The following is a 26,839-nucleotide window of genomic DNA, read 5'->3' as shown; positions in this document are numbered from 1 at the left end:
TAAAGGGATGTCAAAATAATGAGTTAACTTGTGTGATTAAGCCCAAAAAAATATTGCATTAATCATGAAGACACTTTAATCATGCAATTTATTTTGAGCGTACAAACTTTTTTACCTTACACACTCCATAATACATCCTAAAAGAACTTTAGATGAAACTGTTACCAAGTTTTGTGCTAACTAATGACACACATTCAAATAAAATGTTTGAAAACATTCCTGGATGTCATTTCGACGATACAATTACATTTGTCTACAAATCATTTAACCATGCAAGTCATCAATCATGATTAATCCAAATTTCAAAATGTGATTAATCTGTTTTAAACAAAAATAATAATCATTTGACAGCCCTAAAATGTTGACAGTAATAACACAAAGCTGTCATGCAGGCCGTTTCTTTTATTTTTAAACTGTCATTGCTCAAAAAATAATATTGAATCAATTTTGTTATAAATTATTGACCTATTTAAGGCTCCAATTACTTCACATCAAATATTACACTTTGAACATTTTTTGGGGGGGAGGAGATTGCATAAGGGGGCCCTATTGGTGCATACTTGCCAACGCTCCCGAATTTTCCAGGAGACTCCCGAAATTCAGCGCCTCTCCCGAAAACCTCTCGGGACGAATATTCTCCCGAAAATCTCCCGATTTACAGCCGCAGCTGGAGGCCACGCCCCCTCCTTCTCCATGCGACCTGAGTGACGTGTCAACAGCCTGTTCTCACGGCCGCTTTCCCACGATATAAACAGCGTGCCTGCCCAATCACGTTATAACATCTACGGCTTTTAGAGAGTGCAGTGCACAACTGCGCACACAACAAGGAGACGAAGGAGAAGAACGAGGAAGACACAGCCATGGCGACGCCGACGACGAGTAAGATGAAGAAATACGCTTGTAAGTTCCAAAACGAATGGAAACAAGAATATCAGTTTATCCAGGACAGTTCGAAGGGGAAGGAGTATGCTGCCTGTAAATTTTGTAGATTAGACTTCTCCATTGAACACGGTGGCCGAACGGATATACTCAGTCATGAACGGTCAGCGAAGCACAAAGTGGCGGCAACGCAGCACCTGTCCCAGCCCAGTATTATGGGCCACCTCGCTAAATGGAGTCCCGAGGGTGTAATTTATGCCGAGACAAAGATGGCTATGCTGAAAGCTGGAAGCAACATCCCGTTCTCATTTGCGGATGTCTACAACAAATCCGTGAAGGATATGTTCCTAGATTCAGAGATCGCTCGCCAGTACGCAAATGGCAGAACAAAGGCTACTCAAATAGGGAAAGGTAAGTGTTGTTTTTTTTTTTTTTTACTAAGCAGCAAGCACAGTACAGTTAGTAGAACAACTGTGTTTTCATTACTGTGTATTTGATCAAGTCTTTCAAGTACAACAATGAGTAGATGAGTGTTATGTGTGTGTATATGTGTAAATAAATGAACACTGAAATTCAAGTATTTATTTTATTTATATATATACACTACCGTTCAAAAGTTTGGGGTGACCCAAACAATTTTGTGGAATAGCCTTCATTTCTAAGAACAAGAATAGACTGTCGAGTTTCAGATGAAGGTTCTCTTTTTCTGGCCATTTTGAGCGTTTAATTGACCCCACAAATGTGATGCTCCAGAAACTCAATCTGCTCAAAGGAAGGTCAGTTTTGTAGCTTCTGTAACGAGCTAAACTGTTTTCAGATGTGTGAACATGATTGCACAAGGATTTTCTAATCATCAATTAGCCTTCTGAGCCAACGAGCAAACACATTGTACCATTAGAACACTGGAGTGATAGTTGCTGGAAATGGGCCTCTATACACCTATGTAGATATTGCACCAAAAACCAGACATTTGCAGCTAGAATAGTCATTTACCACATTAGCAATGTATAAAGTGTATTTCTTTAAAGTTAAGACTAGTTTAAAGTTATCTTCATTGTGGGGCGGTATAGCTCGGTTGGTAGAGTGGCCGTGCCATCAACCTGAGGGTTGCAGGTTCGATTCCCGCTTCCGCCATCCTAGTCACTGCCGTTGTGTCCTTGGGCAAGACACTTTACCCACCTGCTCTCAGTGCCACCCACACTGGTTTAAATGTAACTTAGATATTGGGTTTTCACTATGTAAAGCGCTTTGAGTCACTAGAGAAAAGCGCTATATAAATATAATTCACTTCACTTCAAAAGTACAGTGCTTTTCCTCAAAAAATAAGGACATTTCAATGTGACCCCAAACTTTTGAACGGTAGTATATATATATATATATATATATATATATATATATATATATATATATATATATATATATATATATATATATATATATATATATATATATATATATATATATATAATAAAATAAATATATATATAGCTAGAATTCACTGAAAGTCAAGTATTTCTTATATATATATATAGGAAATACTTGACTTGGTGAATTCTAGCTTTAAATACACTCCTCCCCTCTTAACCACGCCCCCCGCCCCCAACCCAATGAAATTCCATACCAAGAACCAAAAAACGTGCAAAAAGCAGGGATTCCAGGCTTCTTTGGGTGCCTGGACCATATGGAGTCAAATTCAAGGTGCCCAATAGGGTGGAAGAAATCTCCGTGTTGTGTTCCTGGACCTCGCAAATGCCTTTGGGTCCGTACCTCATGATCTCCTCTGGGCGGCGTTCCACTATTTCAGTGTCCCAGATTCCAGAACTGGCCTCGTCGAAGCCTATTTCCAGGACCTACCGCTATGCCTGACAACTGGTGAGTGTACCACAGTATGGCAGCGACTTGAAATAGGAATAATGGCAGGGTGTACCATCTCACCTCTTGCTTTCACAATGGCTATGGAGGTCATAATCCAAGTCTTTAGGTGGGTTGTAGGAGGTCAGAAGATTAAATCAGGTCTTCGTCTCCCGCCCATCAGAGCCTATATGGATGATATGACCATCCTCAGCACAACCGAGGCGTGTGCTAGGCGGCTGCTGAACAAGCTGCAGGAAAAAATCCACTGGGCCCGGATGAAAATAAAGCCAATCAAGTCCAGAAGTCTCTCGGTTGTGAGGGGGAAGCTGATGGAACATCGATTCTGTGTGGGTGAGGAGGCTATACCAACAGTGTCTGAGAAGCCTGTCAAGAGTCTTTGATGTTGTTATCATGCCACCCTCAAAGACACACAGCAGGTGGACCAGCTCAAGCAGGATACTATAACTGGCCTTGAAAACATCGATAAGACCATGCTCACTGGCCGGTTGAAGCTGTGGTGCCTCCAATTTGGGTTTCTACCCGGGTTAATGTGGCCTCTTACCATCTACGACATACCAACCACAAAGGTCGAAAACTTGAAGAGGGTGGTTAGCTCATTTGCTAGGAAGTGGCTGGGTCTTCCCAAATGCTTCAGTAACATCGGTCTGTTTGGAAGAGGTGTTCTGAAGCTTCCTGTTTCCAGCCTAGTAGACATACTTGCCAACCCTCCCGTTTTTAGCGGGAGAATCCCGATATTCAGCGCCTCTCCCGACAACCTCCCGACAGAGATTTTCTCCCGACAAACTCCCTGTATTCAGCCGGAGCTGGAGGCCACGCCCCCCCCAAAAAAAGTCTGCCGCAGCTGCGATTGGACCTGACCATCCTCCGGGTACAAGTACTGGAGTACCAATTGCTTGCCAGGGAAGATCTTCCCCAGGATGCAAGGATTGACCGGTTTTGGGCCATGCTAGGGAGAGATGGAAGATTCCACACTCTCGTGCATTTGATGAAAGCACTTTTGTGCGTGCCACACAGCAATGCATCATCAGAGAGGGTGTTCAGCATGGTTAAAAAAATAGTGACAGAGAATAGAAAGAGGATGGACAATTCAACCCTTAACAAAGCATTGTACTTTCAAGTACAACAATGAGTAGATGAGTGTTGTTTGTGTGTGTGTGTATACGTGTAAATAAATGAACACTAAAATTCAAGTATTTCTTTTATTTATATATATAATAAAATAAATAAATATATATATATATATATATATATATATATATATATATATATATAGCTAGAATTCACTGAAAGTCAAGTATTTATTTATATATATATATATATATATATATATATATATATATATATATATATATATATATATATATATATATATGTATATATATACATATATATATAGCTGGTTGTGGAGGAGGTACGTCGGCACGAGCAGGCGGAAAGATGTGCAAAGGCTGTCTCACAAGTCAAGCAAGGACAGTGGATGAGCTGGGAAGGAGTTGAGAGGAGAAAGGTCTCATGGAGGGAGCGCTTTGGCATGGAGGCAGTTCACATCAGCTTCATCTTACGCTCCACTTATGATGTCCTTCCCTCCCCCTCCAACCTTAAACAGTGGTACGGAGAAGACCCCACATGCCCCCTCTGTCCATCTCCAGCTAACTTCAAACACATTCTCGCTGGCTGAAAGACAAGTCTGTCACAAGGGCGCTACACCTGGCGGGAACACCAGATCTCGAAGTGCCTAGCAATCAAGTTAGAGGCCAGATGGGTGGAGATTAACGCCCTTCCCCTGCCAACAATACATTATACATCCACAAGAGAGTTCATCCGAGAAGGTGCTGAGTCAACCAAAGGCCATATACCAGGCATAGGCCAGCTCGGAAGGGGTTGTGAATGGAAAATCGTGGTGGATCTCAATCAAAAGCTCTGCTTTCCTTTTCAGATCAAACCTCAGACCAGACCTTGTGCTCTGGTCCTCCTCACTGCACATCGTGTACATAATCAAGCTCACGGTTCCCTGGGAGGCTGCTGTGGAGGAGGCATTCGTATGCAAAAGCCTTAAGTACACCGAGCTGGCAGCTGATGCTGAGCAGAATGGATGAAAAGCTAATGTATTCCCAGTGGAAGTTGGCTGCAGTGGCTTTGTGCGCCGGACAACCATCAGGCTGCTTAAGGACATTGGAGTTCGAGGCCATACCCGGCGAAACACCATCAAAGCCCTCTCAGGAGCAGCAGAGGCAGCCATTTGGTGGCTGTGGTTGAAGAGAGACACCATCTGGAGCTCTAGTAAGACCTACAGCACATAATGGTTAAAAGCAGAGGGGGGCTCACCTGGGACACCAGGTGTTGCCGATGAGACCTCTGGAGGTGGGCCTATCATTGAAACACCGGTGAAGGTGGGTGCCCACCTGATGACCCCAATGAAGCTGTCAACCGTCCCCCTCCTCCTCTCTGTCCCCCATTTTGCAATCCCACCCAACCAGTTCCAACACCATAACAGCACTGAAGCAGCTCCGATGGATGTAGCCTACTGTTAAAACTCTACTCAGGTTTTTTGTATCATGGGATTGTTCCATCAAGTCCGAAAATCGAACTGATACTCATGCTCATTCTTATTTCGAATGCTAGGAGTTTGATTGCAAATTGTCAAGAATTCAAACAGTTTATTGATAGTAGAGTGAAAAACCCGTCATTATATGTATTCAGGAATCATGGTTGAAGCCGTCTTTTGACTTTGTTATTTTTTTTATTTTTTATTTTTAAATGTTTTAATTGACATCCAGCATCAGACATTCCTATCCATTACTTCATATTCACATACATCATATATCTGTTGTCTGTCTTAAATGTCAGAATATTTTTTTTTTATCCCAACCATACGACCCACCCACCAAAAAAGAGAAAGAAACAGCAAAAAAACAAAACAAAGTAATATCTACAAATACATCAATTAAATAAACAAAAAAATAAAAAATAATACATTAATAAAAATAATAATCAGAAATAAAATAAAACATATAAACTGATATATATATATATATATATATATATATATATATATATATATATATATATATATATATATATATATATATATATATATATATATATATATATATATATATATATATATATATATATATATACACACACACACATATACCTGTATATATACACACACATACATATACATATATATATACATACATACCTATACACATATAGGGAGTAATCCTTTTTTTTTTTAAGCAGTACAATCACTAATTTGAAAAATTAAAGTCAGGCTTATGGGGCGCGACATAGTTGACCCAGTTTTCCCAGTATGTAGTACATTTCTCCAATTTATAATTAATAAAGGCAGTTAGCTTCTCCATTTTATATATGTCCGTTGTTGTTTCCATCCATTGCTTCAAAGTTGGGCTCTCCTGGGATATCCATTTCCTAGTAATGGTCTTTTTACAAGCCACCATTAGGATATTCATTAAGTGTTTATCTTTCTTCAGCCAGTCCTGAGGTACATGTCCAAAAAACAAAGTTTTACTTTCAAGGGGTATTTCATGTTTGAAAATATCCTGTAGAGCTTGGTGTATCTCTGTCCAATAGTCCTTTATGCAGTCCCAGAAAACATGGTAGTGGTTTGCATTTGAATTCCCACAATTTCTCCAACAGGCAGGGGAGTTGTTATCATAGTGAGACTTCTGAGAAGGTGTAATAAAAAATCTGATCAAACTTTTCCAGCCAAACTCCCTCCGCTTGGGTGAGCTGGTACAAGTCCATTGATATTTCCACATTATTGTCCATTCTTCCTCAGATATAGTAATCCTAGCAGTAGGATTGTTATATAGTGCCTGTATAGTTTTAATGATTGTATCCTGAAAGCCGAATTTATATAGAACTCTGTAAAGAAAATTCCAATTAACCGAATCAAAGGCCTTTTCAGCATCCACACTTATAACAATTGCTTCAATGTTTTTTCTTTGTATATGATCCATAATATGTAGTGTCTTTCTTATATTGTCTTGTGTTTGGCGTTGATGTATAAAATGTGACGTGGTATCGGGAGAAGAAGACGACAGAGAGACGATGACGTCCTTTAGCTGTCAGCGTGTTTATTAACAGCTTGGTGTGTAAGTGAGATGTGTAATTAAACCAAAGAGATGTAGTGTGACTAAATGTGAGACCTATCTGAGCGTGGTTGTCAGAGGGTGTTGAGGGTGCGTGTTGATCCAGGCGGAAGTCCAAATAAGGGCAAGGCAGGCTCGAGTGTTGGAGGACAGGCGGATACTCAAGGACAGGAGCGCGGCGTCATGGTCAGTTGGCAGGCGTGAGGTCGAAATCCAGGAAGGTAAGGGGGGATCCACAGGGAGGTCCAAGGTGACAAGACACACAGCTTGACGACGAGGAAGGATGACGGGGAGCTGGAGAACGACACAACACAAAAGACGATGAGCACGACGGGGAGGAAGCACAGGGAGAGAGAATGCACATGCAGGAGAGCTAGAGACGCGTGGGCTTACTGTACTGGGTACGAGAAGCTATGTTCTGGCGTCGGATCTCAGGTTGCGCTGGTTTATGAAGGCTGATCGCTCATCACGGACAGGTGCGTGGATTGCCGAGTGTTTGCAGTCGCGCGGAAGCGCGCTTGCAGCAGAGAGAGGGCGCCCGTGGGCGTGGCCCACGGTGCGCTCGTCAGGGCACGCAGCAGAAGGAGAAGCAGCAGAAGTGTGACTCATAACAGGACCCCCCCCCCCCCCTTTATGCGAGACTCCCGACGAGCTTCGGGGTGCCTCAGGGTGAGTTCGGTAAAAATCTTCAATAAGGGAGGGGTCGGCGATGTAAGAAGCTGGGACCCATGATCTGTCCTCAGGTCCATAGCCCTCCCAGTCCACGAGGTAGACTCATCCTCTTCCTAGTCGTCGGACCTTGAGAATCTCCCTGACGGTCCACACCTGGTCCCCATCCTCGAGAACCCTAGGCGGAGGGGGGGCAGGGGTGGGCGGCGACAGTGAACTGTTGGTTACTGGTTTTACCTGAGACACGTGAAACACCGGGTGGGATCTCATGGAACCAGGGAGGTCCAGGCAAACTGCCGCAGGATTGACCCTGGATCTGACCGTATAAGGTCCAATGAAACGTGGTGCTAACTTCTGAGAGGATATCGGGAGGTGGAGGTCCTTGGCCCTTAGCAGCACCTGCTGTCCGGGCTGATAGTCGGGAGCCGTGATGCGCCGCCGGTTGGCGTCACGACGCATCTTCTCAGATGCCTTCAATAAGGCAGCGCGGGCAGACCTCCACACTTTGCGGCATCGTCTCAGGTGGGCTCGAGTGGAAGCAACTGTCACTTCAATCTCCTGGGAGGGAAATAAAGGAGGTTGAAAACCTTGCCAGCATTCAAAAGGGGACATACCAGTAGCTGCGTAGGTTATGGAGTTAAAGGAGTACTCCACCCATGGAAGGAACTTGCACCAGGAGTTGGGCTGTTGAGCAGCCATAAGCGCAGCATGGTCTCCACCCCCTGGTTGGCCCTTTCCGCTTGTCCATTGCTCTGGGGGTGGTAGCCAGAAGTCAGGCTGACCGTGGCTCCGATCCCCTTGCAGAAGGCTTGCCAGACCCGGGAAATGAATTGGGGGCCACGATCAGACACAATGTCGGTGGGGATCCCGTGAATTCTAACCGCATGCTGAACGAGCAGTTCTGTGGTCTCGGGATGGGAGTTTGGGCAAGGGTATGAAATGAACCGCCTTGGAAAACCTGTCGATCAAGGTGAGGATTGTGGTGTTACCTTTAGAGGGGGGAAGTCCAGTAATGTCAAGAGCGATGTGTGACCAAGGTCGACTCGGGATCGGAAGAGGATGTAAGAGTTCAGCAGGAGGGCTGTGGTCTGCCTTGTTCCGGGCGCAGATGCAGCAGGCGGCGATGAACTCGCGAGTATCCGCCTCCATGGAAGGCCACCAGAAGCGGCGTCGAATGAATGATAGCGATGACGGGGAGCTGAAGAACGACACAACACAAGAGACGATGAGCACGACGGGGAGGAAGCACAGGGAGAGAGAATGCACATGCAGGAGAGCTAGAGACGGGTTGGCTTACTGTACTGTATACGAGAAGCTACGTTCTGGCGTCGGATCTCAGGTTGCGCTGGTTTATGAAGGCTGAACGCTCATCACGGACAGGTGCGTAGATTGCCGAGCGTTTGCAGCCGCTAGGAAGCGCGCTTGCAGCAGAGAGAGGGCGCCCGTGGGCGTGGCCCGCGGTGTGCTCGTCAGGGCACGCAGCAGAAGGAGAAGCAGCAGAAGTGTGACCCATAACTTAAAACCTGTTTGATCATTATGTATCAATATAGGTAAGAAATATTTTAATCATTTGGCCATAATGGAAGTAAATAGTTTATAATCTACATTGAGAACCGATATTGGCCTGTAAGATCCACATTCAATTCTATCCTTGCTTTTTTTTTGGTACAGCTGAGATAATTGCCTCCCTCCAACTAAGTGGCTTTTGTGCCTTTTTTCAGACCCAATTCAATGAGGGGAGTAGAACAGGTATTAATTCTTTTTTAAATTCCTTATACCACTCTGCCGTGTAACCGTCTGATCCTGGCGATTTACTTAATTTAAACCTACTAAATGCAACTTTTAATTCATTTTCAGTTATATCTGCAGATATTGTTTGGTTTTGTTTTTCATCTAAAATAGGTAAATCCAGGGAGTTCAGGAAGCTGTCAATTTGGGTTATGCTCCTATTAGAGGCCTCAGAGTATAAAGTTTTATAAAAATGTTCGAAGGCTTCCTGAATTTCGTTTGGTTTAGTTTTTATCTCTTTTGTTCTTGGATCCCTGATTTTATGAATTGTGTTTTCCGCTATCTTTTTATTTAGTTTCCAGGCCAATATTTTCATAGACTTAGAGCCACTTTCATAGTGTCTCTGTTTCAAAAACATTAGATTTTGATTTATTTCTTGTGTGGCCATTCCTAGTATTTCTTATTTCCCTTAATGTATCCTGTGCCAAATCTAGTTTGTGTTGTATTTCTAATTCTTTAAGTTATTATTTTAAGTCATTTGATTTTGAATTCCAATTTTTTTTTCTTAAATGAAGATATTGCTATAATTTTCCCTCTTAAAACAGCCTTCAGGGTGTCCCATAACATGGGAGGCGAAACCTCTCCTGTGTGATTGAACTCCAAGAAGAGACTAATTTCAGATTGAATTTGTGTCTTAAAAGATAGGTCATTCAGCAGACTTGAGTTTAGTTTCCATGTATAATTGTTTGCCCTCAGATTAAAGTCAATAGATAGGTATATAGGTGCAGGGTCACTTAGATCTATCGTCCCAATTTCACAGGTACATATTTTATCTTTATCCTTTCCAAATGTTACAAAATAATCTATTCTTGTATAAAGACAGTGCGGAGCAGAGAATTAAGTATAATCCCTTCTGTCTGGGAAAAAGTCTCGCCATATGTCAATTAAACCTACTTCCTCAAAAAGTGTGTTTACTTTCTTATAAAGGGTTTTAACGTTATGTATTTTTATACTAGATGAGTCCAATTTTGGCTGTAGATATATATTTAAATCCCCACCACAAATCAAAAGACCTTCGTTTTCCGTTACCATAATATTGGTGATTTTTTGAAAGATATTAATATCACTCCCAGGGGGTTTGACTTGAATTTGTTATTAATGGTTAGTATCTGTTAAATGTGACAGGATGCAGACGGAGGTGGAGGATGTGTGACGTTTTTAAAACAATATGCTTCGGTGTGGGGAAGGAGCAGGAGTGTATTGTAACTAAACTATGGGTAGGTAAGAGAGCGTTTGTCATTATATATTACTATAATCCTTGTAAAATGTTGGCGATAAACAAACTGGAGGAAATAGTGGGGCAAGATGGAGCTGTATTATGGTGTGGGGACTTTATTAGTCATAGTGGTGTATGGGGAAGTGATTGAATAGATGCTAATGGAATTATGATTGAGGAGTTGATGAATGAGAAGTGTCTTGTTTGTTTAAATGATGGTAGTCCTACAAGGATTAATGTTGATTCAGGTAAAGAGTCAGTGTTTGATCTTACTTTGGTGTCAAGTAGTATTGCAGCAAGCTGTGATTGGTCAGTGGAAAAAGAGAGGACCATTGGAAGTGACCATTATCCAGTTTGGTGTAAGTTAAATATCATTCTGCCTGAAATTGGGGAAAGTGGGAGAGGAAGATGGGTATTTGGAAAAGCAAATTGGGTAAAGTTTGCAGAAGTTAGTGAAAAGTAATTTGAAGAAATAGATGTTGACAATGAAGTCACAATAGTGATTATCTAGTGAGTATCTTGCAGAGCTATCCCAAAGAGTAAGGGAAGTAAAAGCAAGAAGATTGTACCATAGTGGAATGAGGCCTGCAAGGTAGCTATAAAAAGTAGGAACAATGCATTTAAATCGGTTAAAACGACACATCATTTTCAGCATCGGATTCAGTATAAGCATGCTCAAGCTGTGGTCAGAAGAACAATAAGACTAGCATAAAGGGAATATTGGAAAGGATATTGTGATTATATTGGGAGCAAAATTAGTATTACACAACTATGGGGTGTGGTTAGAAAGATGGGTGGGGATAAAAGACATCGGGCCCTTCCTGTTCTCAGTGACGGAAGAGTGACTGCAGTGAATGATAAAGAGAAGGTTGAACTATTGTCTGAAACGTTTGCTAAGGTTTACAGTTCTGAGAATTTAAATTAAGCAAGAAAAACAAGGCAGACGGAAAACTAAATTGGAAAAAGTGAAGCATTTGGTATACAATCTGATTTTGAATGCTCCTTTTACACTACAGGAATTGAAATATTCACTGAACAAACTTCCCCAGGAATTGATGAAACATCTGAGCAATGGGTGCCTCAAAAAGCTTTTGTATCTAATTAATAAGGTATGGGATGTAGGATCTTTGCCCAGGAGCAAGAAAGAAGCACTCATAGTTCCTATAAATAAACCAGGAAAAGATGCCAGTAAGCCAGGAAGTCATAGACTCATAGCCCTGATGTCAAACATTTGTAAGATTATGGAGCGTATGGTCAATGAGAGACTTCTGTACATCTTAGAAAAACAAGGTATGTTTTCTCCTTATCAAAGCAGGTTTCGAAAAGGCAGACAAACTATGGATCCAATCTTGTGTCTAGATGATGATGTTAGAAGAGCTCAGGTAAATAAAGAATCGGTATGTGCAGTATTCTTTGATGTGGAGAAAGCATATGATATGCTTTGGCGAGACGGTCTGATGATTAAGTTACATGCTATGGGTATTGGGGGGAACATTTTTAAATGGGTCAGGGATTTTTTAAAGGATCAATCCATTCAAGTTTTGGTTGGAGCTCAAGTGTCTAAAAGTTATGTTGTAGAAAATGCAACACATCAAGGAAGTGTTGTGAGCCCAACTTTGTTCTCTATTATGATCAATTATATATTTGTGAATATTCCAGCTGGAATGGGAAAATCATTGTTTGCAGATGACGGAGCCTTATGGAAAAGGGAACGTAATGTTGAGTATATTACCCAAAAAAGGCAAGAAGGTATTTGCCTTGTTGAAGAGTGAGGAAGGAAATGGGGTTTTAGGTTTTCTATCGAAATGTCTAAAGTCATGTATTTTACTCCAAGGAAAATTAGGAATTTGGATTTAAAACTATATGGTACTAGTCTTGAAACTGTGAATACATTTAAATTTTTAGGAGTGCATTTGGATTTTAGCCTCTCAAAACTTGATGTGATTCAATCTCAGACTTTAAGAATATGCTTGGGTGCAGTGAGAACATCGGTGTGTGCTTTACAAGTAGAAGCAGGAGAAATACTTTACAAGTGAGAAGAGACCAACTTTTAGCTCATTATTGGATTCATCTGAGAGGACATCGATAGTCTCACCCAGGAAAAGTTGTGACCCAGGAATGCTGGGAAAGGGAAAATGTTGAAATAAAATAATTTGGCTGGAAGAGAAAATCAGATAGATCACAGTATGGGTGTGTTGGGTATAGAGTTTGAGGAGACCGTAGTGTGGCCAACTCATCCTTTATGGCTATTTGAAAAAAAAAATTGTGGACGTTGAATTACTGTCAGTTAAAAAAAGAAAGAGGAATGCAGATATGGTTGGTGAATGGTTTATAACCTGGTCGAAACCAAATATAATCACTGGACTCCGATTTTTACGGATGGATCTAAGGACCCAGAGAATAAGACCGGGTTAGTGATATCGGTACCGGATCTCCAATTTGGGTGTTGCAAGAGACCATCAGTTGAGCTCATAGGACTAGATAGTAAAATCCCTAAGATTGATCAGCACTTAGTGTTGAGTGGTTGGGGGGCCGGGGGGTGAAGGGGCAAAAGCTTCACTGGGGTCTTCAGGTGGGCACCCCCCTTCATTGTTGTTTTGTTGATAGGCCCACAACACCTCTGGAGGGCTCAACTGCAACATCTGGCATCCCAGGTGTGCCCCCCTTTGATTTTACCCCAAGATGTAATTTTGCAGCACAGTTGGGGTCCTTTCTCTTGATCCATATCCATCTGCTACTTCGTTCGGCAGCATCCGACAGCGATTTGACAGCCCGCCGGAAAACCAGACACTTACTGGAGGGACATCTGTATAAAATATGCCGGAGGCCAATACCACTTCTCAACTGGCAAACGTCCAGGGGCCAAGAAGTGGAAAAAGGTCCTGGATAATATAGATGCTTGTCCCTTGCAGAGCCACACGAGGATCTGTTGGGGAGAAGCCTTCTGTGCTCCTGTGGGTTCCATAAGGTATTGCCGAACTTATTTATTATTTACTATTTACTTACTAATTATTTACAAAGTTGTACTACCCTCTCCCCTAGCCAGCAGATTTGTCATCACCCGCTGGCTCCAGTAAGGCAGGAGAAGTCCGAGTCGACACAGAGGTAGGGAGAAGAGATACAAAGACAAGGAGTGGAGACACGGAGGCAAGGGAAGTCACGTTCCAGCCTGCTCCTCTGTTGCAGCAAGCATGCCTTCCACCTCAGCCAAGGCAACATGCCTGGAGACTCCAAAAAGCTGCCCAGTAAGATGAGGAGCTAGTGGCTAGGGGCGAACCACCAAAGAAAAGGCTGGCAAAGGAACATTACCACTACACCTGCAAGGAGTGTGGCCAGGAGAAAAATAAAAGGACTGGACACACCCAGCTGAAGGTTTGAGGGGCGTCCGTGCTCCTTACTCCCCTGTGTCTATCAGCTCCGCGTCTGACCTGGGCTCCTTGCCGGCGACTTCTATGGCGGACGAACCTGACGTGCCGGTGGCGATTGTGCCTGGTGCGCCGTGCGAACAGCGCGCCACGGGTACCCAGGCGGCTGGTACCTGCTGGTCGTGTGACGATGTGGTCGGTAAAATGGTGGAGCTTGGCATCGACGACGTCAAGAAGGTGGTTACCTCCACGTTGGCCTCTGCTGTGGCCTCTGCCGGGGATTTGGGGCTCGACTCGGTCTTACAAAAAAGGCTTCTCAGCCGAGTAAACCACCTTAAAGGAAGCGTGACGGACGGTGAACCAAAGGGTAGTTAGAGCTAGGCAAATTGCCTCACCATCCAGCTGAGTAGAGCCCCTTCGGTGGAGCAGCCCGGTAAGACCGACTGCACCGAGAGGACAGGACCCCGTCAACGGAGAGCTGGACCTGATTCGCAAGTTCTGGGAAGAATTTGTGGGTTACCACCGGAATCTAACATCATCCAAGTAGGCTTCATCAGTTCATGCTCATAGACTCAGATTGGTCAGATCTAGTCTTAGACTTAGATTGGTCAGATCTCATCTACCCGCTGGTGCCAAACCCCCAAATTCTTATACTCCAACACCAGGAGGGTGTGCTTTGAGAAAAAACAACTGTTGAGATGCAAAAAAGCAATCCTACTGTCAATGCCAACAGCAATTGTTGAAGTGTAATTTCCCTTTTTACAGGTATTGTGTTGCAAAAGTTTCGCTGTGGATCGACCACTATCAGCCCAGAATAGTTGGAATCACCCATGTTAGCATTTCCTTCAGTTGTAACAAAAGCACAAAGGAGCATCTGTGACCAGAATGTTTGTATTTCCTGTTATTTGTTGGAGGCTAAATTGCAGTGTCTTTTAGGAACTGTTTAAAGGACAGTGTTGTATGTGGGAGGTATACGTAGACCACCTCCTCTCTTCAGGGATGGTTTTTCAATGTTGATGTAGATGGCTTTGCTCACTGAATTTTTAGTGACGGAAAAAAAACTATTACCATAAAAGTTGACGAATGCAGGTATCAATCCCGCTACCTGTCGCATGCGAAGGAAGCGTTCTACCATTTGAACTAATTCCCCTTCTTTAATTGTTTGGCCTTCCCATTTTTTGTGATGAAGACCCCGCTTACAGGATGTGGAATTTTGAAAATCCACTACACTAAGTGGAAACACAAACAATAAGATGAGGTGGCAGAGAGTTTAAGGTAATGCTCTGCTGATTTGTTGTGTTCTACCCAAAATACTTTTGACTCAAGCTAGTATTCCGTTTGGCTAAGTTTGACTATTAAGCTAGTGTTTGGATTTTACATAAAGTTTCAAATAAGTTCTGGTTTTCAATGTAGGGCTAAGGTTTTGAATTGTTTTATTTTTTTGCTCTGGTTATAAACATGAACGTCAGTTTGACATCCGTTGGCCTCTTCTGAGTCAAGAATGTGAAAACGTCGATCAGAGTAACAACAGTGGTAAAAGAGTATCAGACTGTCATGGGTCAACGACTTTGTAGAGCTGCAGAGTTCTACACGAGTGGTTTGAAATCTCATCGTCATCAGACTCTACTATTTCTGGCAATAACATAATAACTTGATTCCTCTCTGTGTCCATGTCTTCTCAGCTATACCAGAAACATTTCTGCTCATTGACCTATTTTATTTTAGAGGAAAACTTTTGTTGACTGTATTGAATTTGTTGAAAGGACTAGTTGGTACAATCCCTGGGGATTCTGCATGGCAGGGGTGTCCTCCTCCCTGAGCCAGGCTTGCACCTGACCGCATACCTAAGTGAGGCTAGGTGACACTGCTGGGAGGCTTTTCCACCATCGGGACACATCTTCAGTTGTGTGCCCCAGCGTCACGGGGTGTTTCGGCCTGGCTTACCACAAGACACCCTGTGCCGAGGAAGGGCCCACCCCGGGGTGATCAAATCCCTGGGTGTGTGCGTCCCATTGGGTGTTAGCCTTAGCAGCCCAGCTGGTGTCACTCCTTCTCAACCACAGCCAATGGCTCGTCCTCTCTGCTGTGTTGGCCAGCTCTTTGATGGCCTGTCTGTGAGCCTGCCCCTTGACTCCAACCTCCCTAAGGAACTTTGCTGTTGTGCTAGCTACAAAGCCCCTTCACCCCACCTCCACTGGGCGTACCCTTACCCTCCAGCCTCTGTCCTCTGCCTCAGCTGCAAGGTTGGAGTACCGCAGCTTCTTGCGTTCATACGCTTCTTCGATGGCATCCTCCCACGGAGCTGTCAGTTCAATGATATAGACAAACTGACAGGTTTCAGACCATAGGATGAGGTCTGGATGCAGGGTGGCCGTTGCGATCTCTGGGGGGAAAATGAGCCTCTGATCTAAGTCGACTCGCATCTGCCAGTCCCTGGCTGCATTGTTCAAGTTGCTGGGTGTCTGAAATCTGCATTATACCATCTTCCGAGGCCCTTGATGGGCTTCTCTAGGAGTGTTGGAATTGGTTCCTCGCTGATGTGGAACCGCTCACCTGTTAGTTGGTCTTTTATGATGGAGATGCCTTGCTTGGCTTGAAGTTCATCCGTGCCCATTGAATGTTTTCCTGGGGTTTCTGCAGCAAGCGTCTGGTGCATGGTTTTGTTGTCGTAATGACGGTCATGTCATCCACAAAGGCTCTAATTGGCGGAAGATGTAGGCCACTCTTGGTCCTCTCACCTCCCACTACCCGCTGGGATGCCCGTATGACCAGCTCCATTGCCTCGACGAATGCCAGAGGGGAAACTGTGAAGCCCGCCATGATGCCAATTTCCAGATGCTGCCAGGAGGTGGTGTTGCCCTCAACTGTTACGCATAACTGGAGATCCTGAAAGTAACTCTAGACCAGTTCAGTGACTTGGTTAGGTACACCAAAGAAATTGAAGGCCGTCCACAAGATCTTATGAGGGACTGACCCAAAGACGTTGGCAAGATCTAAGAACACCACATGTAGGTCTCTTCGTTCTTTTTTTGCGGTTTTATCTGGTGCCAGATCATATTGGCGTGTTCCAAGCATCCTGAGAAACCCTGGATACCAGCTTTCTGCACCGATGTATCAATAAAGCTGTTTCTTTGCAGGAAAGTAGAGAGCCTCTGGGCAAGGACACTGAAGAAAATCTTGCCGTCTACATTTAGCAAGCTGATCTGGCAAAACTGGCCTATGGATGACGAGTCCTTCTCTTTGGGGATCAGGATGCCTCCCGCTCTTCGCCAAGCTTTCGATATCACTCCCTTCTGCCATGCTACCTTCATCAGCTTCCAAAGGTATCTTAAGACTCGGTGTGTTCTTATAAAGCCTATATGGGATACCATTGGGCCCGGGTGATGATGCTGATCTTGCCTGCTTCACGGCCTTCTCCACCTCGCTCCATGTGGGGGATCTTATGTCCATTTGGTGTTCAGGTGCATGAATTGGTGGCATGTCGTGCGGGACAGTTATTGGCTCATGCCTCTGGCCGTCGGTGTAGGTCTTCCTCAGGTGCTCCTGCAGGTCTTTCATGGGCAATTTAAGGCTCCCACTCTTCTCTTGCTCAAAAAGACCTTTGACAAAACTGTAGGGATTGTTATAGAAGAGGGTTCTTATCAGTTCTTTCCTCTTGCATTGTCGTCTGAGGTGCTCTGCTCTTCGCAGCTTTGTCAGCCGTTGCTTTATTTCAGCCTGCAGAACTTCAATTCCCCCTCTTTCTATTTCTGTTGCCTTTCTCCACTGTTTCCTCAATTGTATTATTTCTTTCACCAAGCTGTCAATTTCACGCTGCCTTCTGGACTTCGGTTGGTTTGGGGAGGGAGGGCCTTTTTGCTGCCTTTGTGCCTTGCTCTTTACCCCAAATCTTTCGGCACCATAGCTGTAGATGGTGGCTCCCATGTTGTCCAGTTTTCTTTCAACAGGACCCTTCTGTTGTTCTAGAAGGAGGACCAGGTCTGAGTCAACGATCTCCCACTCTCTCTTCTGGTTGGACTTGGGCCACAGGATCTGGGCTTTCCTTCCTTCCATCTTTCTCGCCGTTGCGGGAAAAGGCTGGCTGGGCTCAATGTTGGAGACTGCAGCTGGCTGCTGCAGGACTGGTGCTGGCTGGCTGGGCTCCGGTCTGGAGGCTGCTGATGGCTGTGGCTGGTTAGGCTCCAGGCTGGAAAAGGCTTGAGGGTCTATGCAACGTTGAGCTTCTTTCGAGGTACTGATACCCTGAGGACTGTGGGGGTTCTCCTGCCTCCGGGCTTCACTCAACTGATTTGGCCTACTTCTTAAGAAGTACTGGTCAATGTGAGACACTTCGCTGAGCTCGCTGAGGCATTTGCTCTTGCCTTGATGGATTTTAAGGCCCTTCGCTGTTGTTATTTTTGACCAGCCACAAATGCAGTTCTGCAGCATTTGTCCTGTTGGCAGACCATTAGTTGTGCTGGTTTTTCTGTTCGTTGTCTGTTTCGTTCCGTGGTCTGTCACTGTGAGATCCGTCCGTAATGGGTCATCTTCCGCCAGCGCTCTCACAGACCCAAGGGGCATTTTTCTTCTTTGGCTTTTTTGTAACAATGATGGGGGGAACCAGGAACGCTATGCAGCGCTGGGTCCTGCCGGTAGAATCGCTAACCCACACCAGCCACGTTGGCGTCTATTCCCTCCAGTCAGCAGTCTTTCCAGGCCATCATCTGGTCTTTCCCTGATTATCAGTTGCTCTTTCGCAGCAGGCACTGAATCTTCTCCAGACTTCAGAATTTGTTGAAAGGACTATTTGGTACAATCCAACTAATAACAAAACATTTGGAGAATGAAGGCATCGATCCCCCGACATGCAAAGCGAGCGCTCTACCATTTGAGCTAAGTTTCCCTCTGTGACACAGACGTATAGATTTGGGTTGAATCCCATTCTCATCTGGTTCTACTTTTTCCGAAGGTTCTTGCAATAACACAACTTTATTTCAATTCAAGGGTGTGCTTGGGCTAAAATGGTGCTGCCCTATCATAGTGAGAAACATATCTGTTGAGATGCAGAAGAGAAATCCCACTGTCAGTGCCAACAACAGTCATTAAAGTGGAATTTCCCCTCGTTCGCACTGTGGTATTGTGTGGCAGAAGTACCGCTGTGGATCGACCACTATCAACCCAACATAGTCAGAATCACCCACGTTAGCATTTCCTTCAGTTGTAACAAAGGCACAAAGGAGCATCTGTGACCAGGGTGTTTCTAACTCCTGTTATTTGCTGGAGTCTACATTTCAGAGTCCTTTACAAATTGTTGAATGGACAGTGTTGTATGTGGATAATAGGTGGTTTTGCAGACCACCTCCTCTGTTCAGTCATCCATGTCAAGGTTGACCTTGACGTTTCGCCTCTCATCCAAGTAGGCTTCATCAGTTTGTGCTTATAGACTTAGATTGGTCTGATTAAATCCAACAGTTGGTGCCAAAACCCCAAATATGTATACTTCAAAACCAGGAAAGTTTTCTATTTGTTTTTTGTTGTGACAACAACACAACAAAATCTTAATTCCTCTATGTGTCCATGTGGTTAAATGCTGTGATGTGGAGCTTAACTATAAAAAGTCTTATTGGTAGCCTCTCAGCAAGTTTTGTATTTATAAAACAAGATGAAGTGGCCGAGTGTTTAAGGTGATGGACTGCTAATCCATTGTGTTCTACATGTGGGGGTTCGAATCCAATCCTCATCTAGCTGTTGTTCTCTTTAGTTGGCCCCAACTGACGAACGTTTGTGAACGTGTAGATCAGGAGCCGTATTTATCAAGCTTCTTTGAATTACTCCTAAGAAGTCTGCTAAGAGTTGACTTAAGAGTAAAAAAATTATTCGCTGAAAGCTGCACTTAAAAGTTAGTTATCAAGTGTCTTACTCACACTTTCAGCAAAGTGTAGGACTGAATCTTAAGTGTCACACTCAGAGCTGAATTACGACATTACTATGTGCCGTAAACGGAATTTTAGGTGCTCATTTACCTAAAGGAAACCTTTTGTTGACAATAAAACAAATTGGAGAATACAGGTATCGATCCCGCTACCTCTCACATGCAAGGCGAGCGCTCTCCCATTTGAGCTAAGTCCCCCTCTGTCTGAGACATAGACGTGGAAATTTAATTTTTCAATACATCAATGTTTATGGATGTTCTCGTTGATCCAGGTCATTGTAATCTCAGGGCATTCAATCGATTGCAATTGGACTGTTTGGTTTGTCTTAGAAGATGTTTGGCTTCTCATCCAAGTAGGTTTCACCAGTTCATGCTCATAGACTCAGACTGGTCGGATCGAGTCTTGGACTTAGAATGGTGAGACTTATTTTAGAGGCTGGTGCCAAACCCCCAAATTCTTATACTTCAACACAAGGAGGGTTTGCCTTGGTAAGGATGGTGCTGCTTTAATGGCGAAAGAAAATGACTGTTGAGCTGTAAAAAAAAAAAAAAAAAATCCTACTGTCAATGCCAACAGCAATTGTTGAAGTGTAACTTCCTTTATTTAGCATTAAGGTATTGTGTGGCAGAAGGATCGCTGTGGATCGATCACTGTCAGCCCAAAATAGTCGGAATCACCCACGTTAACATTTATTTCAGTTTTATCAGAGGCACACAAGAGCATCTGTGACCAGAATGTTTCTAACTCCTGTTATTTGCTGGAGGCTAAATTGCAGGGTCCTTTAAGAATGGTTGAAAGTACAGTGTTGTATGTGGATAATAGGTGGTTTCGCAGACTACCTCCTCTGTTCAGTCATCCATGTCAAGGTTGACCTTGACGTTTCGCCTCTCATCCAAGTATGCTTCATCAGTTTGTGTTTATGGATTTAGATTGGTCAGATTAAGTCCAACGGTTGGTGACAAAACCCCAAATATTTATTCTCCAAAAACCAGGTGGGTTTAATATTTTGTTAATGTTGTGACAGTAACACAACAATATCTTAATTCTTCTACATGTCCATGTGGTTACATGCTGTGATGTAGACCTTGATCATATAAAGTCTTATTTGGAGACTCTCAGCACGTTCAGACATCAATAACAGAAGGTGAGGTGGAGGAGTGGTTAAGGCGATGGACTGCTAATCCATTGTGTTCTACACGCGTGGGTTCGAATCCCATCCTCATCGAGCTGTTTTTCTCTTTAGTTGGCGTCCACTGATGAAAGGTTGTGAACGCGTATACCTGTATAAGACTAACAATGTTTGACTGTGGTTACAGAGTATCACACTGTCATGTGTCAACGACTTTCTAGAGCTGAGCTGACATTACTTTACCTTTCTTCATGTTTCCTCAAAATGACTTCTCAGCTTTAACAGAAAAAGTATGCTCATTTACCTAAAGGAAACTTTTTGTTGACAATAAAACAAATTGGAGAATGCAGGTATAGATCCCGCTACCTCTCACATGCAAAGCGAGCGCTCTCCCATTTGAGCTAATTCCCCCTCTGTCTGTGAAATAGACGTGGAAATTTAATTTTTCAATACATCAATGTCTATGGATGTTCTCGTTCATTCAGGTCATTGTAATCTCAGGGCATTCAATCGATCACAACTGGACTCTTTGGTTTGTCTTAGAAGATGTTTCGCTTCTCATCCAAGTAGGTTTCACCAGTTCATGCCTATAGACTCAGACTGGTCAAATATAGTCTTAGACTTAGAATGGTCAGATCTATTTTAGCGGCTGTTGCCAAACACCCAAATTATTATACTCCAACACAAGGAGGGTTTGCCTTGGCAAGGATGGTGCTGCTTTAAGGGAGTTAGAAAACAACTGTTGAGCTTTTAAAAAAAAAATATATTCCTACTGTCAATGCCAACAGCAATTGTTGAAGTGTAACTTCCTTTATTTAGCATTGAGGTATTGTGTGGCAGAAGGAGCGCTGTGGATCGATCTCTGTCAGCCCAAAATAGTCGGAATCACCCACGTTAGCATTTCCTTCAGTTGTAACAAAGGCACAAAAGAGCATCTGTAACCAAAATGTTTCTAACTCCTATTATTTGCTGGAGGCTAAATCGCAGAGTCCTTTAAGAATGGTTCAAAGGACAGTGTTGTATGTGGATTATAGGTGTTTTCGCAGACTACCTCCTCTGTCCAGTCATCCATGTCAAGGTTGACCTTGACGTTTCGCCTCTCATCCATGTAAGCTTCATCAGTTTGTGCTTATAGACTTAGGTTGGTCAGATTAAGTCCAACGGTTGGTGCCAAAACCCCAAATATTTATACTCCAAAAACCAGGAGGGTTTAAAATTTAGTTAATGTTGTGACAGTAACACAACAATATCTTAATTTTTTTACATATCCATGTGGTTACATGCTGTGATGTAGACCTTGATTATAAAAAGTGTTATTTGTAGCCTCTCAGCAAGTTTAGACATTGATAACAGAAGATGGGGTGGCCGAGTGGTTAAGGCGATGGACTGCTAATCCATTGTGTTCTACACGCGTGGGTTCGAATCCCATCCTCATCGAGCTGTTGTTCTCTTTAGTTTGCCTCAACTGACGAAAGGTTGTGAATGCGGATATCTGACTAACAATGTTTGTCTTTGGTTACAGAGTATCACACTGTCATGTGTCAATGACTTTCTAGAGCTGTGCTGACATTACCTTACCTTTATTCATGTTTCTTCAAAATGACTTCTCAGCTTTAACAGAAAAAAGTATGTTTATTTATCTAAAGGAAACCTTTTGTTGACAATAAAACAAATTGGAGAATGCAGGTATCGATCCCGCTACCTCTCACATGCAAAGCGAGCGCTCTCCCATTTGAGCTGTGTGACATAGACCTGGAAATTACATTTTTCAATATATCAATGTCTATGGATGTTCTCATTCATCCAGGTCATTGTAAAATCAGGGCATTCAATCGATTGCAACTGGACTCTTTGGTTTGTCTTAGAAGATGTTTCGCTTCTCATCCAAGTAGGTTTCACTAGTTCTTGCTCATAGACTCAGACCGGTCAGATCTAGTCTTAGACTTAGAATGGTCATATCTGTCTTAGCGGCTGGTGCCAAACACCCACATTTTTATACTCCAACACAAGGAGGGTTTGCCTTGGCAAGGATGGTGCTGCTTTAATGGAGTAAGAAAACGTCTGTTGAGCTGTAAAAAAAACCCAACAATCCCACTATCAATGCCAAAAGCATTTGTTGAAGTGTAACTTCCTTTATTTAGCATTGAGGTATTGTGTGGCAGAAGGATCGCTGTGGATCGATCACTGTCAGCCCAAAACCTTTTGTTGACAATAAAACAAATTGGAGATTGCAGGTATCGATCCCGCTACCTCTCACATGCAAAGCGAGCGCTCTCCCATTTGAGCTAATTCCCCCTCTGTCTGCAACATAGATGTGGAAATTTAATTTTTCAATACATCAATGTCTATGGCTGTTGTCATTCATCCAGGTCATTGTAATCTCAGGGCATTCAATCGATTGCAACTGGACTGTTTGGTTTGTCTTAGAAGATGTTTCGCTTCTCATCCAAGTAGGTTTCAGCAGTTCATGCTCACAGACTCAGACTGGTCAGATCTAGTCTTAGACTTAGAATGGTGAGACTTATTTTAGCGGCTGGTGCCAAACCCCCAAATTCTTATACTTCAACCCAAGGAGGGTTTCCCTTGGCAAGGATGGTGCTGCTTTAATGGAGTAAGAAAACAACTGTTGAGCAGTAAAAAAAAAACAATCCTACTGTCAATGCCAACAGCAATTGTTGAAGTATAACTTCCTTTATTTAGCATTGAGGTATTGTGTGGCAGAAGGATCGCTGTGGATCGATCACTGTCAGCCCAAAATAGTCGGAATCACCCACGTTAGCATTTCCTTCAGTTGTAACAAAGGCACACAAGAGCATCTGTGACCAGAATGTTTCTAACTCCTGTTATTTGCTGGAGGCTAAATTGCAGGGTCCTTTAAGAATGGTTGAAAGGACAGTGTTGTATGTGGATAATAGGTGGTTTCGCAGACTTCCTCCTCTGTTCAGTCATTCATGTCAAGGTTGACCTTGACGTTTCGCCTCTCATCCAAGTAAGCTTCATCAGTTTGTGCTTATAGACTTAGATTGGTCAGATTAAGTCCAACGGTTGGTGCCAAAACCCCAAATATTTATACTCCTAAAACCAGGAGGGTTTAAAATTTAGTTAATGTCTTGACAGTAACACAACAATATCGTAATTCTTCTACATGTCCATGTGGTTACATGCTGTGATGTAGACCTTGATTATAAAAAGTCTTATTTGGAGCCTCTCAGCAAGTTCAGAACTTTACAACAGAAGATGATATGGCGGAGTGGTTAAGGTGATGCACTGCTAATCCATTGTGTTCTACACGCGTGGGTTCGAATTCCGTCCTCATCGAGCTGTTGTTCTCTTTAGTTGGCCTCAACTGACGAAAGGTTGTGAATGCGTAGATCAGACTAACAATGTTTGACTGTGGTTACAGAGTGTCACAGTGTCAACAACTTTCTAGAGCTGAGCTGACATTACCTTACCTTTCTTCATGTTTCCTCAAAATGACTTCTCAGCTTTAACAGAAAAAAAGTATGTTCATTTACCTAAAGGAAACCTTTTGTTGAGAACAAAAAAATTGGAGAATGCAGGTATCGATCCTGCTACCTCTCACATGCAAAGCGAGCGCTCTCCCATTTGAGGTAATTCCCCCTCTGTCTGTGACATAGCCGTGGAAATTTAATTTTTCAATATATCAATGTCTATGGATGTTCTCATTCATCCAGGTCATTGTAATCTCAGGGCATTCAATCGATTGCAACTGGACACTTTGGTTTGTCTTAGATGTTTCGCTTTTCATCCAAGTAGGTTTCACCAGTTCATGCCCATAGACTCAGACTGGTCAGATCTAGTCTTAGACTTAGAATTTTCAGATCTATTTTAGTGGCTGGTGCCAAACACCCACATTTTTAGACTCCAACACAAGGACGGTTTGCCTTGGCAAGGATGTTGCTGCTTTATTGGAGTAAGAAAACAACTGTTGAGCTGTAAAAAAAACAAAAAAACAATCCCACTGTCAATGCCAACAGTAATTGAAGTGTAACTTCCTCTATTTACATTGCGGTATTGTGTGGCAGAAGGATCACTGTCAGCCCAAAATAGTCGGAATCACCCACGTTAGCATTTCCTTCAGTTGTAACAAAGGCACAAAAGAGCATCTGTGACCAGAATGTTTCTAAATCCTTTTATTTGCTGGAGGCTAAATTGCAGAGTCCTTTAAGAATGGTTGAAAGGACAGTGTTGTATGTGGATAATAGGTGGTTTCACCAACACAGATGTCCAGAATACTCTGGAATTATGAAATGAAAACAGAGCTTTTTGTATTGGCCTCAATGGGGGAGCCATACCTCTGTTCTACTGGCTACGTCACGCGCATACGTCATATCCAAAGGAGTTTTCAACCGAAAGTTTAGCGGGAAATTTAAAATTGCACTTTATAAGTTAACCCGGCCGTATTGGCATGTGTTGCAATGTTAAGATTTTATCCTTTAATTCCTCTATATGTCCATGTGGTCACATGCTGTGATGTAGACCTTGATTATAAAAAGTGTTATTTGTAGCCTCTCAGCAAGTTTAGACATTGATAACAGAAGATGAGGTGGCCGAGTGGTTAAGGCGATGGACTGCTAATCCATTGTGTTCTACACGCGTGGGTTCGAATCCCATCCTCATCGAGCTGTTGTTCTCTTTAGTTGACCTCAACGGACGAGAGGTTGTGAATGCGAAGATCAGACTAACAATGTTTGACTGTGGTTACGGAGTATCACACTGTCATGTGTCAACGACTTTCTAAAGCTGAGCTGACATTACCTTACCTTTCTTCATGTGTCCTCAAAATGACTTCTCAACTTTAACAGAAAAAAAGTATGGTCATTTACTTAAAGGAAACCTTTTGTTGACAACAACAAAAATTGGAGAATGCAGGTATCGATTCCGCTACCTCTCACATGCAAAGCGAGCGCTCTCCCATTTGAGCTAATTCCCCCTCTGTCTGTGACATAGACGTGGAAATTACATTTTTCAATACATCAATGTCTATGGATGTTCTCATTCATCCAGGTCATTGTAATCACAGGGCATTCAATCGATTGCAACTGGACTCTTTGGTTTGTGTTAGAAGATGTTTCGCTTCTCATTCAAGTAGGTTTCACCAGTTCATGCCCATAGACTCAGACTGGTCAGATCTAGTCTTAGACTTACAATGTTCAGATCTATTTCAGCGGCTGGTGCCAAACACCCAAATTCTTACACTCCAACACAAGGAGGGTTTGCCTTGGCAAGGATGGTGCTGCTTTATTGGAGTAAGAAAACAACTGTTGAGCTGTAAAAAAACAAAAAAACAATCCTACTGTCAATGCCAACAGCAATTGTTGAAGTGTAACTTCCATTATTTAGCATTGAGGTATTGTGTGGCAGAAGGATCGCTGTGGATCGATCCCTGTCAGCCCAAAATAGTCGGAATCACCCACGTTAGCATTTCCTTCAGTTGTATTAGAGGCACAAAAGAGCATCTGTGACCAGAATGTTTCTAACTTCTGTTATTTGCTGTAGGCTAAATTGCAGAGTCCTTTAAGAATGGTTGAAAGGACAGTGTTGTATGTGGATAATAGGTGGTTTCGCAGACTACCTCCTCTGTTCAGTCATCCATGTCAAGGTTGACCTTGACATTTCGCCTCTCATCCAAATAAGCCTTATCAGTTTGTGTTTATAGAATTAGATTGGACGGATTAAGTCCAACGGTTGGTGCCAAAATCCCAAATATGTATACTCCAAAAACCAGGAGGGTTTAAAATTTAGTTAATGTTGTGACAGTAACACAACAATATCTTAATTCTTCTACATGTCCATGTGGTCACATGCTGTGATGTAGACCTTGATTATAAAAAGTCTTATTTGGAGCCTCTCAGCAAGTGCAGACA

The 26,839-nt window shown here is 43.0% G+C and overlaps 2 non-coding genes across 2 annotated transcripts; both read left to right on the top strand.

The window, feature by feature from the left end:
* Nucleotides 1-22,306: 22,306 nt before the first annotated feature.
* On the top strand, nucleotides 22,307-22,388 carry trnas-gcu (transfer RNA serine (anticodon GCU)). Its single transcript has one exon. It is a non-coding gene; the product is annotated as a tRNA-Ser (tRNA).
* A 3,124-nt stretch (nucleotides 22,389-25,512) lies between these two features.
* Nucleotides 25,513-25,594, top strand: trnas-gcu (transfer RNA serine (anticodon GCU)). The gene has a single exon. It is a non-coding gene; the product is annotated as a tRNA-Ser (tRNA).
* The last annotated feature ends 1,245 nt before the right edge of the window (nucleotides 25,595-26,839 follow it).

Source organism: Entelurus aequoreus, linkage group LG07 (assembly GCF_033978785.1).
Source record: "Entelurus aequoreus isolate RoL-2023_Sb linkage group LG07, RoL_Eaeq_v1.1, whole genome shotgun sequence".
NCBI classification, from domain to species: domain Eukaryota; kingdom Metazoa; phylum Chordata; class Actinopteri; order Syngnathiformes; family Syngnathidae; genus Entelurus; species Entelurus aequoreus.
Note: the sequence above shows the minus strand (reverse complement) of the source record. Positions and strands in the feature narration are given on the sequence as shown.